This window comes from Microcebus murinus, chromosome 11, assembly GCF_040939455.1.
Source record: "Microcebus murinus isolate Inina chromosome 11, M.murinus_Inina_mat1.0, whole genome shotgun sequence".
NCBI lineage: Eukaryota > Metazoa > Chordata > Mammalia > Primates > Cheirogaleidae > Microcebus > Microcebus murinus.
The window spans coordinates 44,902,083-44,917,468 of record NC_134114.1 but is presented as its reverse complement, the minus strand read 5'-3'; the positions used below and the strand labels follow the sequence as shown (position 1 = coordinate 44,917,468).

General features: G+C 37.9%; 1 protein-coding gene across 1 annotated transcript in view; it reads right to left on the bottom strand.

Annotated features, from left to right (window-relative positions):
• The window catches only part of IPO11 (importin 11), a 197,985-nt gene extending 183,296 nt beyond the window's left edge, over positions 1-14,689 (bottom strand). The window contains exon 1 of the mRNA XM_012784031.3: positions 14,523-14,689. The gene's annotated coding sequence lies outside the window, so the exon portion shown is untranslated. The remainder of the gene's footprint in view (positions 1-14,522) is intronic.
• Between the last annotated feature and the right edge of the window lie 697 nt (positions 14,690-15,386).

Below are 15,386 nucleotides of genomic sequence, written 5' to 3'. Positions count from 1 at the left end.
TGGGAGGCCAAGGTAGGAAGGTAGCTTAAGCTCAGAAGTTTGAGACCAGCCTAAGCAAAAGTGAGACCGTTTCTACTAAAAATAGAAAAATTAGCTGGGTGTGGTGGCATGCACCTGTAGTTCCAGCTACTCACGAGGCTGAGGCAGGAGGATCACTTGAGCCCAAGAGTTTGAGATTTCAGTTAGCTCCAATGATGTCACTGTACTCTACCCAGGGCAACAGAGCAAGACTCTGTCTTTAAAATAAAAAATAAAATAAAATTGTAAAAATAATTTAAAAAGAAAACTATTCTATTTACAATTTCCACAAAAAAACAAAATACTTAGGAAAAATCTTAATAAAATAAGTGCAAACTTGAATGAAGAAAAGTACGAAACATTGTTGAAGGAAATTAAAGACATACCAGATTCATAAATTGGAAGACTTAGTATTGTTAAGACAGCAAATTGATCTACAGATTCAGTGCAATCCCTATCAAAATACTAGCTGACTTTTTTTTCCCCAAAAAATGACAAGTTGATACTGAAATTCATATAGAAATGCCAGGATCCTAGAGAGCCAGAACAAACTCTATGTCCCTACACACTACATCTTAATAACACTCCCCAGGCACTGATTGACTAAAGATGCTCCTATATATTCCCAAAGACTCCCAGGTAAAATAACCACAAGGGCTACTGATGCATTCCCTATGATACTTCATGCAGACTGTCAAAGATTGGTTTGTTTGCAGAAAGGAAATACACAACAAAACATACATAATATCAAGGAGAGGAACTATTTCCTTGATTAATCTACTCTTAAAATATCACCTCTACTCAAGAATTTCAAAGGACCTACTAACTCCTGTTTAGTAGAAATGTATTTGGAAACTACAACTTAAATCTACCTAAGTCTATCAGGATCTTAAAATATCCTCTGTTAACTTAATCTGTTTTGTAATTAGAGGACTATTATAAGAAATAAAAATTACAATATAAAATAAATATGTACTACTATTCAAATATAAAAACATCTACAAATAAGACAAGCAAAAAACGTATCATAATATAAATAGTAGTTGTATTAAGATAGCTCCAGGGGTTATCCTTATTATAGTTTACACATTTTACCTTTTTTTTTTTTTTTTTCCTGAGACAGAGTCTCACTTTGTTGCCCAGGCTAGAGTGAGTGCCATGGCATCAGCCTAGCTCACAGCAACCTCAAGCAATTCTGGGCTCAAGCAATCCTTCTGCCTCAGCCTCCGAGTAGCTGGGACTACAGGCATGCGCCACCATGCCTGGCTAATTTTTTCTATATTTATAGAGAGTTCTGTTCATATCCTTTGCCCACTTTTTGATAGGGTTGTTTGATTTTTTCTTGCTGATTTTCCTGAGTTCTATATAGATTCTAGTTATCAGCCCTTTATTGGATGTATAACATGCAAATATTTTCTCCCATTCTGTAGGTTGTCTATTTGCTCTCGTGATAGTTTCCTTGGCTGTGCAGAAGCTTTTTAATTTGATTAGGTGCCATTTATTTATTTTTGTTGTTGCTGTGATTGCCTTTGGGGTCTTATTTTCTTTTTAAACACCAAGTAGTAAGAATATTAAATGACTCATAGAGATGACTATTTTCAGTTAAAACTGCTGCTTGAAAAAAACTAAAAACAACAAACAAAACAAAATCCCAGCCTTTTGATTATAAGACCCAGAATCTCCTGGTTGGAGAAAATTGTCTTTTGGTAAACATTACCTTCACAAATCTAGATAATATGACAGAACTGTTGCCACTCTCATGTCTTCTTTTACTACTGAAGACCAATTTTATAAGTTATCTCTCCTGCACTTTTGTGAGAAGAGTGTAATTACTGACCACATTATATACTAACAAATGGTATATTTAATATATTGCAATGATTTCTTGATATGTGCTTAACAAGAGAAATATATGTTAATTGGCAGCTCTTGAGAAGCTGGGATATTTTAGGAGTAGGGTAGAGAAATCAAGCAAATAGCTAATTCACATGGAAATTTAGAGTAGGTGTAAAATGAAAATCCTTGCCTTAAAAATTTTTTTTCATTAGTAAGGTAAAATGTGGGCCAGTCGCAGTGGCTCACACCTGTAATCCTAGCTCTCTGGGTGGCCGAGGCGGGCGCGGATTGCTCAAGGTCAGGAGTTCAAAACCAGCCTGAGCAAGTGTGAAACCCGTCTCTACTATAAATAGAAAGAAATTAATTGGCCAACATATTAGTATACCATGAAGTTCTACTCAGCCACAAAAAAACAATGGTAATCTAGCACCTCTTGTAATATCCTGGATAGAGCTGGAGCCCATTCTATTAAGCGAAGTATCACAAGAATGGAAAAACAAGCACTGCAGGTACTCACCATCAAATTGATATTAACTGACTTAACTGACCAACACTTAAGTGCATATATAGTAGTAACATTCATCGAGTGCTGGGCAGGTGGGAAGAGGGAGAAGAGGATGGGTATACTCACACCTAATGGGTGCTGTGCTGTTTGGAGGATGGACACACTTGAAGTTTTGACTCAGGTGGAGCAAAGGTAATATATGTAACCTAAACATTTGTACCCCCTTAATATCCTGAAATAAAAATAAATTTAAAAAAAAGAAAAATTGTTTAAAATATTTAAAAGCTGGGAAAATCAAAATAACCAAAAAAGTCTAACTTACTATTTACTTTCCTTTAAGCTTCATGCATTATATACCCTTCCATCACATAAAAGAAAATAAATTTGTATTTGTTAGCAATAGTGTCTTTACTTTTATTTCTAAGTCTTCTACATGACAGTTCCCAACTTGTTGCTTTACCCAATAACGTACTAGTAGGTCTACCATTCCTAAAGACATAAAAATAAATTGAATAATATGCAGTGCCATCTGATGGCAAGAAGTACCACACCCCAAAAACTATGTTGCAAGCATCCTTTCTCCTCAAAGAGAGCTGGGGGAAAGAGGGAACTTTGGAATTCTCAATGAGCATTTGGCCAGGACAACCATCTTGAAATGTAGCAAAGTTCTTAGGGTTCAAGAAGATAGAGCAAAGAATGCTGAGCTCTTGAGAGAAAGAAATGAATAGGAGCCAAAAGAGTACTATAATACTAGAAAGGATAACATCAAAACATAAAAATGAAAACCTCACTTTGAGGCCAAACACGACCACCAAAGAAAGTCTTTACAGCACTGTCTCTACTTCTATAAATACTGCATCACTAAAAGTACTCTCTACCAAAAGCAAATGTGAGGTGAAGACGTGTTTTTGAGCTTTAGTAAAAGTAAACATGAAGGAATTTTTAAAAATGTAATAATGTAAGCGTTCTTTTGGCATAAAGGAGATTGAGAAACCATGGAACAAGAACAGGCAGAGTGATATGAGAGAAATGAAACCACCTAGTGATTCACTGCAGGATTCCACATTAAGAGAATATTCAGAAAGAGGAAAAAGAATTGCCATATGCAAGCCACTGCAAGAGAGACACTGACAACTTAAAAGCTCTAATTTTGCCCCTGGAAGAACAGACACTGAGCAAATAACTTTAAAAGTAGCCTACTGGAGAAACGTATAAGCAATGTGGTATTTAGTATGTATTATTGGAGCATTTCCCATACAGGGATGAGAGGAAAATGCCATTTTTTCCAAAGATAGTTAGATTCCTGTATGTTAAATCATGATCTATAGCCTTAGTTTACAAAGAGAAGAATAGGAGGCAGGAAGCATACTCTTGAGGAATCATGGATAGGAAATAGGAGAAAACTGCTCAATTGCCTGAAGTCAAAAGCAAACCAGAGAAAGACAACATGTTAAAGACAAGAAAGAAATGAATTTTTCTGAAGACTAGGAAAGAGTTCAAAGATAATAAAAATAGAAAAGTTACCATATTAGAAAAGTTTAAAAAGGAACATTTTAATATTTTGAGAAAACAAAATCTTAAAAGAAAAGCTTCATATCAGTGTTCAATTCAAGGAGTAAAATAAAAAAAAAAATAAAAAAAAAAAAAATAAAAAAAAAAAAAAACAAAAAAAAAAAAAAAGAAAAGCTTCATGAAAGTTAAACTTAATCTGATCAAGCTTCTAGAGCTTTGACCAGTGTAATTACAGAAGTAGGCAGGAAGTAAGATGAACCAAGGATGATAACTGTTAAAGCTGGGTGATGGGTAGGTAGACAGGGGTTCATTATACAGTTCTGTCTACTTTAATGTGAGTGTGAGTTTTTTTTCCAGATAGGGTCTGTCTCCGTCACCGAGACTAGAGTGCAATGGCACAATCACAGTTCATTGCGGCCTTGAACTCCTGGCTCAAACAATCCTCCTGCCTCAGCCTCCCAAGTAGCTAGGACTACAGGCACATGCCACCATGCCCAGTTAATTTTTTCATTTTTTGTAGAGTCAAAGGTCTTGCTATGTTGCCCAGGTCTCGAACTCCTGACCTCAAGTGATCCTCCTGCCTCAGTCCTCCAAAGTGCTGGGATTACAGGCATGAGCCACAACACCTTATGCATGTTTTTTAAAACAGCAGCTAATGAACACAGAGAGTACTAAAGTCGTTATTCACGACAGGCATCGCCCAGTCTGGAAATCTTAAACTGCACTAGACAAAGCACTCCTTCTTCTACACTACTGTTCTACATAGTACACACTTCTATTATTATGCCTATTTCCTTGTTTACTTGTGTTTCATTCACAAAATTATGAACTGTTTAAAGGGAAGAACTGTGCCCTATTTATCTATATACGCCACCACCTAGCACAATGTCAGGGATATAGCTCAGTAATTATATATACATATACATAAAAAAATAGATTTTAATATACATAATATATAATGTTCAGTAAATGTATGATCAACCAAACAAAGGAATAATGTGAATTGTGATTTCTAAGAGTGGAAGATGAGACAGAAAGAAATCAACTTATCTTTCTGGAAAAATAGAAATTGTATCATAGTAAAGAAAGAAATATCTACAACAAAACACTACAAGAGTAAACAGTATCCTGAATGGTTGAAAAAAATTAAGGAATTAATGACCAGTCCATTTAGTATCTTCCTATATCAAAACAGGGCACATCAAGCTAACAAAATTTAACAGTACTCTTCACTTAGGAATATCTAACACCTTTTCTTCTAATCCTATGCTTTCCAGTCACCTTTCTGATATTTACTTAGTTTATCATTAGACTTTTCAATATTTATTCAGTCAATAAATACATATTCAACACCTACCAATGCCAGACACTATTCTAGGCATTTGAAATACATTAATGAACTGGAGAAAAAAAAAAAATCCAGACCCTGTGGAGAGTATTTTCTAGTAGAAGGAGAAATAAATGGCAAACAAACAACAAATGGGGACAGAGAAACAAATGGGTGAACTATAAAGTACATAATAAGGCAGTATACAGGCCCAGGAGGCAACTGTGAGAGAAGACCTGTCCAATAAACCCAAGTATTTCTATCTCACTGGGAGTTTTTAGTAAAATGGCATTGATAAGCTGCAATAAGTCTCTTGCCTATTTATTATACATAGGAGTCTCCCATTACTGATCATCTCCTAATGGGAAAAGTTATGTTACCCTAAATAACAGTGACCCTTCCACCAAAGTAGTGCCCAGCTGTGAGGCCCCAATACTGTCACCACTACCCTCTGACATCTCTTCAGCTAAAACACAAAAATATCCATCTGTACAAAAACTACTAATGAAAAGCAATCATGCTTATTGTTTTTAAAGTTCCTTCTCTGATATAATAAAACAACAAAACAGAAAGGAAAAACTGTAAGCCTGATTTTTCACAAGACATTGGATCAGAATAACACAGCCTAAATTACATTTAATAGACTATAACAGATAATTTTAGTCAAAACCTTTTGTTAAGTGTAAGGGATCATCAGTCCTCTCCAAATACAGACATCTTTGATTGATAGTTTCCAGTTACTGGTCCAGGACTCACTGTCTGTAACACTGAATCTTAGAAGAATCTCAATTTGTTGAGAGCTCAGCCTAAGGAGTCATTGCATTTATAAAAATCTACTTATTCAAACATATATCGGCTATATGCCCATTAATGTTCCTACAGTTAATAACCATTCTACACTTTATCATTAAAATATTTTTTCTGTCACCTTGGAGCCACCCATATCAGTTCTCAAAACAGCAAATGTATCAAGTTTAAGCATTTTGTTTTACTGACCAAGACTCTGTGACCCAAAAAGGTTAAAGAGAGAAACTGTGACTTCTCTAAGGTCATAAGCTCATGAGTAACATTCTAGAATCTAGAATGTAAGTCTGCTGCCCCAACTCGATACCCTCTCTATAGGTCACCACGCTTTTACTCTTGATCACAGCTGCTATCCATTAATACCTCAAGTGAAATTAACAGGGATTTTTTAGCTCTAGACCTAAGAAAGAACCAAAATACAACAAGTCTACAGCCTGTCTTCCTGATGAACTATACTACATCAGAATTGAAGACTAAAATCAATGGGAGTCTTTGAAGATACTATATACAAAGTTTAGAAGGTGAAGATTAGGAAAATAAATTTCAAATTACCCAAACAAAGGGCTACTACATAGAATATATAAGGAACCCTCGTGAATCAACAAAAGGGAAACTGGACAAAGGATATAAACAGACAATTCGCAGAAGGGAAAAGCTAAATGGTTAATTAGTATCAGAAGAGATACTATCTTACTGGTTATCAGGGACTTAGAAACCAAACATTGAGAAACTTTTTTACCATCATCAGACTGGCAAAAATTACAAAGTCCGAAAATATTCAGTGCTGACAAAAATTCATGGGAAGAGAAACACTTATGCATTGCTACTAAGAGTATACACTGATACCACCACTTGTGGAAAGCAATCTTGCTGTCTCTAATGAAATTAAGTATGTGTATAATCTGTGTGTACCCAATGACCAGCACATACACGCACAGTCACATGCCACATAACATTTCGGTCAACGACAGAATGTATATATAACAATGGTCCCATAAGATTTTAACGGAGCTGAAAAATTCCTATTGTCTAGTGACATCGTAACTGTCCTGACATCACAGCACAACAGATTACTCATATGTTCGTGGCAATGCTGCTGTAAACAAACCTATTACACTGCCAGTCATATAAAAATATTTTGCATGCAATTATGTACAGTACATAATACTTGATTGTGATGACAAACGACTATGTTACTGGTTTATATATTTACTATATTTTTTATCAATATTTGTGTATACTTTTACTTATTAAAAAAAAATTAACCGTAAAACAGCCTCAGGTCCTTCAGGAGGTATTCCAGAAGGTATTGCTATCATAGAGATGACAGCTCCATGTGTGTTATTGCCCCTGAAGACCTTGCAGTAGGACAAGACATAGAGATAGAAGACAATGCTATTGATGATCCTAATAATATGTAGCCCTAGGTTAATGTTTCTGTCTTAGTTTCAAATAAAAAAAGTTTAAAAAGTAAAAATTTAAATAGACTAAGGATTTATTTAATAAAGAAAATATTTTTGTACAGATGTATGCAATGTGGTTATGTTTTAGGCTAAGTATTATGACAAAAGTCAAAAATTTTATAAAGTTTTAAAGTTACAGGCCGGGCGCAGTGGCTCACGCCTGTAATCCTAGCACTCTGGGAGGCCGAGGCGGGTGGATTGCTCGAGGTCAGGAGTTCGAAACCAGCTTGAGCAAGTGCAAGACCCCGTCTCTACTATAAATAGAAAGAAATTAATTGGCCAACTAACATATAGAGAAAAAATTAGCCAGGCATGGTGGCGCATGCCTGTAGTCCCAGGTACTCAGGAGACTGAGGCAGTAGGATTGCTTGAGCCCAGAAGTTTGAGGTTGCTGTGAGCTAGGCTGACGCCACAGCACTCACTCTAGCCTGGGCAACAAAGCAAAACTCTATCTCAAAAATAAATAAATAAAGTTACAGACAGCTAAGATTTATTATTGAAGAAAAATTCTATTTATAAATTCAGTATAGCCTAAGTGTAGTGTTTATAAAGTCTACAGTACAGCAATGTCCTAAGCCTTCACATTCACTCACCACCCACTCACTGACTGATTCACCCAGAGCAACTTCTGGTCCAGCAAGCTCCATTCAGAGTAAGTGTCCTATATAAGTATACCATTTTTTATCTTTTATACTGTATTTTTACTGTACCTTTTGTAGTTTAGATATATTTAAATACACAAATATTTATCATTGTATTACAATTACCTACAGTGTTCGGCACAGTAACATGCTGTACAGGTTTATAGCCTAGGAGCTATATAGTAATATATATACCATATAGCCTAGGTTTGTAGTAGGCTATACCATCTAGGTTTGTGCAAGTACACTCTATGGATGTTCACACAACAAAATCACCTAATGACACATTTTTCAAAATGTATCCCAAGGTCAAGTGATGCTTGAATCTATATCTCCTATGACCCAGCAGTTTCACACCTGATGCTGTAACCCAAGAGACTCCTGCACAGGCATACAAGGAGGAGACAAGGACAAGGTTGTTGTCTATACAACCTTCAAGTTGTCTACAGCAAGAGAAAATTGGGGACAATACATGTCCATCTTTAATGAAACAGATTCATAAAATTTATTTTATTTTATCCTTCCCTTATATAGTTTGTTCCCTCTGCTGGAAAGCTCTTGCTTCTAGATATAAGCATGCTTTGCTCTTTAACTTTATTCTAGTGTCTGCTCAAGTTATCCTCTACCCAAAGAGGTCTTCCTTGACTGCCAATCTAGAATAGCTCACACCTCAACCCAGAATCTGTCTGGTCTTGATATCCTTAATTTTTCTGCATAATACTATTAACTATATGACATTCTAATATATATGTGTTTACAGTCCAGATTTCCTTGATTATAATTTAAAGTCCAGAGACTTCAATTTGTTCAAAGCTGTATCCTAGAATCTAGAATAGCACCTGGCACATACGAAAGTGATGAATAAACAGATGTTAAATGAATGAATTGTATGCCTATATCCCAATCTCTACTTATAGTTATTTGTGTAAAGCCATAAAAAGCACCCAAGCCTCTGACTTTTCAATACTACTCAGTCTAACCTCCAGAATTTACATTCGACCTTCTTTCAAACCTTGGGTAATTCAACTGGCATTCACAGCATTCAACAATGAAGCAGCCTCTACTGGCCAGGCACCATTCTGAGAGAGAAAAAAATAAGAGAGTCTTTGCATTCAAGTAGAAAAAGGAAAAAAAAGACAAACAATTACAATACAGTATAAGGCTATGAGAAGCTGCCAAGGAAGAAGGTTCACTCAACGCAGGTTGGAGAAGGCTTCCCAAAGAAGAAGGTAGCATTTGAGTTGGGTCCTGAAAATTGAGGAGGAGTTATCCAGATGAATGCATGCTGTAGCATGTCTGTCAGACAAGTGATAGGTCCATTCTAGGCATATAAATGTCCGAATTTTCCTAAAACATCCTAATACTCTTTAAGAACTATAAATAGCCAGTCTGAGCAAGAGCAAGACTCTGTCTCTACAAAAAATAGAAAAATTATCTAGATGTGGTGGCACATGCCAGAAAAACATGAGGTAAATGGTGCAAAATGTGAGAAGGTGAAAACAAAAAAGCAAACAAGGTCCAAACCATTAAAGACTTTATGTCCTAAGCGAGGTAGTTTGGACTTTAATATGAAGGTTTGCATGGAAGGATTGCTGAACACCTCAAACATCTCCACAACCTATCTATAGAAAAAGGCAGGGTAGAGAATGACAGTATGCATACATGAAAGCAATCATTTAGAAGGTTTACACAAAAGTCCAGAAAATAAGTGATAATCTGAACCAATGAAGTAGCAGCACAGAAAAAGAAGTAGATCAAAGAGGTAAAATAATATTAGGTAAATAGATAGTTGCAGGGGAGAGTAGTGCCTAAGGTCATAAGAGACAAGAGATATCTTTGTATCCTAGAATCCAGAATAGTACCTGGCACATATGAAAGTGATGAATAAACAAATGTTGAATAAATCTTTGTGCTTTTCCAACTGATTTGTACATGTACTGCTCAGAGGAGGAAAAGAACTTGAGGAAAGATGAGATATATTATTTTTTGACATGAGTTTAAAGTATCTTAAGACAACTACACACATCAGAATTGAAGAGTAATTTGTGCTAAAGACAGATTTGGAAGTCATCAAAATAGAGTGGTTGAAGTCACCAAGGACAAGACCCTTCAAAGACAGTAGAAAAAGGCAAAAGAGAGCAAGAGATAATACCCCAGAGTGAAACAAACATCTAAAGTGGTAAGAGAAAGATAAACTGAGACTGGCCAAGATGTAGGAGGGAAGTAAGGAGAACTTGGTATCCCAGAAGCATAAGAAGAAAACATCACAGAGGAACAAGTAGTCAAAGTGGCAAATGACTAAAAAGATTCCATTAGACGAGGCAACAAAGGCATCAATGGTGACCACCACCCCATCAAATACAGGTACTACAATGGATTGATAGACTTCAAAATACTGAAAAAAGAATAAGTAATAAGGAGGTAGAGAAAAATGAACATAGACAACTTTTCCAAGAAACTTAAGGGAAATAAACCCGGAGTGGTGGCACATGCCCATAGCCCCAGCTACTGACAAGGCAAAAGGATCACTTGAGCCCAAAAGTTCAAGGCCATCTGGACAACATAGTGAGACTCCATCTCTAAAAAAAAAAAAAAAAAAAAGAAGAGAAATTTAAGGGATGTAGTTATAGATGAAGCTGAAGAGGAATCTAGGGTGAGGAAAGTGTATTTAAGATAAAAGATTTATATGTGCTTAAATCCTGATAAGCTAGTGCCAGTTGAAAGAGGGATAACTAAGTGTTATGGACTAAATTGTGTTCTCCCAAAATTCGTATGTTGAAGCCCTAATCCCAGGACCCTCAGTATTTGGAGATAAGGTTTTTAAAGAGTTAAAATAAAAAGAGACCATTGGTGTGATGCCCTAATCTGACATTACTGATATCCTTACAAGAAGAGACACTGAGGTGCATGAACACAAATGGATGACCATGTGAAGTGGCAGCAAGAAGACGGCCATTTGCAAGCCAAGGATGGAGGCCTCACAAAAAACCAACCTTATTTGCACCTTGATCTTGGACTTCCAGCCTCCAGAACTGTGAGAACATAAATTTCTGTTGCTTAAGCCACCCACTCTGTGGTATTTTGTTATGGCAGCCCTAGCAAACACATGAAGGAAATATTGCCTCTAAGGAGAAAACACATAGAACACAATTAGAGATGGATAGATAGAGGCATGCATGTTTGCAGCTAAAGGATAACAGGAAGCAATGAAGTTCCCACCCAGTGTATTTCATTTCTTCTGTGAAGCAGAAGAAAACATTATTTGGCAAAGAGTGAGAAGCAAAGATGGTACCGTGTTTCCCTGAAAATAAGACCTACCAATAAAATAAACCCTAGCAGGATTTCTAAACATTTGCGGAATATAAGCCCTACCCCAAAAATAACACCTAGTGATGGGCCTGGCTACACAAGGTATCTGCACAACCCATGCATTTCGTCTCGGAGCAGTAAAGAAGTCAAGCAGCCCTTCTCATCTGCCCCATTGTGACAGCTACTATCCCAGAGGTGACCGGAAAGGTGCGGGCAGCCCCACCAACAAGGTTGGCTCCCCGTCAGGTCCCAGCCATCCTGCACATGCTGCAAGCTGAGGCTTTGAGGGGAAAATAACACATCCCCTGAAAATAAGCCCTAGTATGTCTTCTTCAGGAAAAAAAAATATAAGATCCTGTCTTATTTTCGGGGAAACAAGGTAGGTTAACAGACACCGTGAATAACAGGAGCAGTTACTAGGGACACATAGGATTATTTGGCTACCTATCCAGTACCCAATAAACATTTGTTGGTGAATGAATACCTAGTCATTCATGAATGTTAGTCCATTGTCCATATAATGAACTCTGGCAGCGACCAGCAAAAGAAAAGCATTGGAATGAGTCAGAGCCTGAGTTATGAATCTAGACATGTGTGACCTTATATTAGCCTCTTACCATTTCAGACCCTCAGTTTCTTCAACCAGATAAATCAGACTCGACTATGAGCATAAGATTACCTTATATTAAAATAAATGATGTTCACATGCTAAAATGCTCCTTAAAAGAAAAAAAAAAATAAATGATGCTATAATTTTATGCAAGGTTGTGAATGACCTTGGTCTTTTTCAACTTTTACTGACCAAACTAGTACATCTCAACCTTAAACAAACCTTCCTGTCATCTAAATATCTTGTTAAAATGCAAATTCTGACTCAGTAGCTCTAGAGCTGAGCCTGAGATTGTGCATTTCTAAAAAACTTCCAGCTGATGACAAATAACACATTTTCAGTAGCAAGGATGTATGTAGAACACTGATCCAACTTAAGTTCTACTAAGCTTATAATTGTTGGCTTATCTGTAATCAGCCAGATATTTAGAAAACCAAACAAAACACTCTAGACTAACACCTGCACTGACTGTGTCTTGCTATTCCCTAAACTGCTTTGAAATTAACTGAGAGTCCCCATTTGAAGCAGATGGTTAATGAAAGGGATGAATATTACCACTAGTAACACTAAACTATAAGGTAGATTTAAATAAAAACACACACATATGTATATACACACAACACAAAGGTCAAAATCCAACTAAGCAAACATATTACCTTACCCAAAAACATGAATATTTTTATTTCTAGAAAAATATATAATTATTTCTGGTATTATCTCCAACATTTTGTTTTTTGGGTTTTTTTTAGTCATCTTAGAACAACTCAACTCAGCATATTTTAACTGCCACATGCCTACAGGGATTATCTGCATTCTGGTTTGATTCCGAATATAAATACATTTATAACATATAACAAACTCTAAAGATCTTTTTACTGACTATCAAATAATCTTTACATATTTGTTTAGAACCTCTAATCATATTACCACAACCAAATTCATTTGTGGTGGGTATTCCCTTTGGCTTTAGGAAGCCAAAGGACTAAGACAGCCCTCCTGCCCTAGAGCTATAATACATGGCCACAAAATTGCTGCAATTAAATTGTTTTTTCCTATTCCCTGTGCTAGGTTCCCCCAGAAAAAAAATTCCACAATCCTATCACAACCAATAGGGAAAAATTTTCTTTCTAATTTCACTGAAATCTTCCTCATTGACAAAAGAGGTAAGAAAATGTGTCAGGGTGTCATGCAATGGATCTTACATAGTAAAGTTACCCTGCCCTTACCCTGAAGCCTCTGTACTAAACAGAGAAATCTGAAACAATATAAAAACGAAGGAAGGGCCGGGCGCTGTGGCTCACGCCTGTAATCCTAGCTCTTGGGAGGCCTAGGCGGGCGGATTGCTCAAGGTCAGGAGTTCAAAACCAGCCTGAGCAAGAGCGAGACCCCGTCTGTACTATAAATAGAAAGAAATTAATTGGCCAACTGATATATATAGAAAAAATTAGCCGGGCATGGTGGCGCATGCCTGTAGTCCCAGCTACTCGGGAGGCTGAGGCAGAAGGATCACTCGAGCCCAGGAGTTTGAGGTTGCTGTGAGCTAGGCTGACGCCACGGCACTCACTCTAGCCTGGACAACAAAGCGAGACTCTGTCTCAAAAAAAAAAAAAAAAAAAAAAAACGAAGGAGGGAAATTCCTATCTAAGAGGAGTGGGGGAACTTTATGGTTACAAACTTCTCGTTTACAACCTTCTAAAGAATAACCATATATCAAGGACACGACCACACTATCATTGAAATCATTTAAATTGTGGTGGGGTGGAGGTGTGTCAATTGCAACCTTGGCATCAGTAGGCAATTTACCAGTCCTTTCTATTTAGCCAAATCACTCTAAGAGTAATGCTCTCACTCACCACCATGTCACAAAAGAATATATAAAAATGACAAATGCAATCGGCTTCAAAATAGTTTTGCTGAATCACAAATACCCCCAAATATAAAGCTACAGAAGTCGCTGAGCTTGAGCATTGGCGGCCATACCTCAGCATGAAGCTCTTCTCTAAAAATGGATGGAATTTCTTTCACTTTTTTACTAAAGGCAAGGAAGGGTCTAACGTTTCAAGCTTTCATAGTATTGCCATTAGCAGCAAGATCGTGTGTGCAATTACACACAATGGTTTTATACTAAACATAGCCGTGTTCTCTCAAAATTTGCAGCATTTATCCCCCAAGGGCAAATGCACCACCCTGGCCCCGCAACCGCAGCCACAGTGGCTACCCTCAATCTGCTCAGCCTGGCACAGTCCCTGCCACCCTGCACCCTGATTCCTCCGCGACCATGCTTCCCGCTGCCAGGCTAACTCCGCGAGCCCCCAGCTCCCACGGGTTCCTAAGGCTACGCAGAGAGCCAAGCCTGCAGGCCGCCCTTGCCTCGCTACCGCTATCCTTCGTCTCCCGGTAGCCCCACGTTCCTCCCTCGCCTCTGGGGGTCCCGGCTGACCAACCTACTCCTCCCGTAACTTGCACGCGCTCTCTGGCTCTCGGGCCGGGGCCTCACCGTTTGGTTCGGTCCAGAATTGCCCGGCCCTCCTGCTCCCACTTCCCAATACGAAGTGGCGTCGGTTGGTCCCGCGCCCCACGCTGCCAGTCCACACGCCGCCGCCTACTGATGCCGAAAGCGGCTTCTAGGAACGCGCCATGTTTAGCGTCGCGCCTCCGAACGACGCGGACGCGCGAATACTGCGTAACAGACACCCAGAGCGCCTAGGATAGGCAAAGGGAGAAGGTGATAGGCGAACCCCGGGAAGGGGAGGAGGGGCTTCCTCTTCGAACCCAAAGGCGCCGTGTGTCCAAATCAGCTGTGTGCGCTTGCGCAGTATGTGGAGCAGTGAGCCCGAACTAGCGGGATCTGTAACCATGGAAACCATAAGTCCTTATTGTAGATATCAGCTGCTAAACTGAATGTTTTACTGGTCCGTCACAGCAGAGAAGAGGTATTGAAAGAATTTTATTCCCATAAGTTAACCCTCCCCACCTCCCGCCACGAAAATTTATTTTTTAAGTTCCTGAACTTTCTGGGCACTTACTCCCCAGCAGTAGCAAGGGTGGAAAGATTTAAAAGGACATAAATGCAGTTATGCCTGGCGCTGCTAAAAACTACCATAGTGACCTAAATTTTCTTACGTTTACAGAGAGAATTTGTAAGGAAACAGCTGAGTTTTTCTTAAAGATTAATAGTAGAAAATATTCATTTCTCATTTGGAATATGTCAGATACAGTTGTAAGATATTTACAGGAATCATCTATTTTAATCCTCGGAACAATCCTATGAGGTAGGTGCTTTCCTTGTTTCCACTTTACAGATGAAGAAACTGAAGCACAAAAAAAGTCAAGTAACCTGCCTAAGGTTAAACAGCTAGTA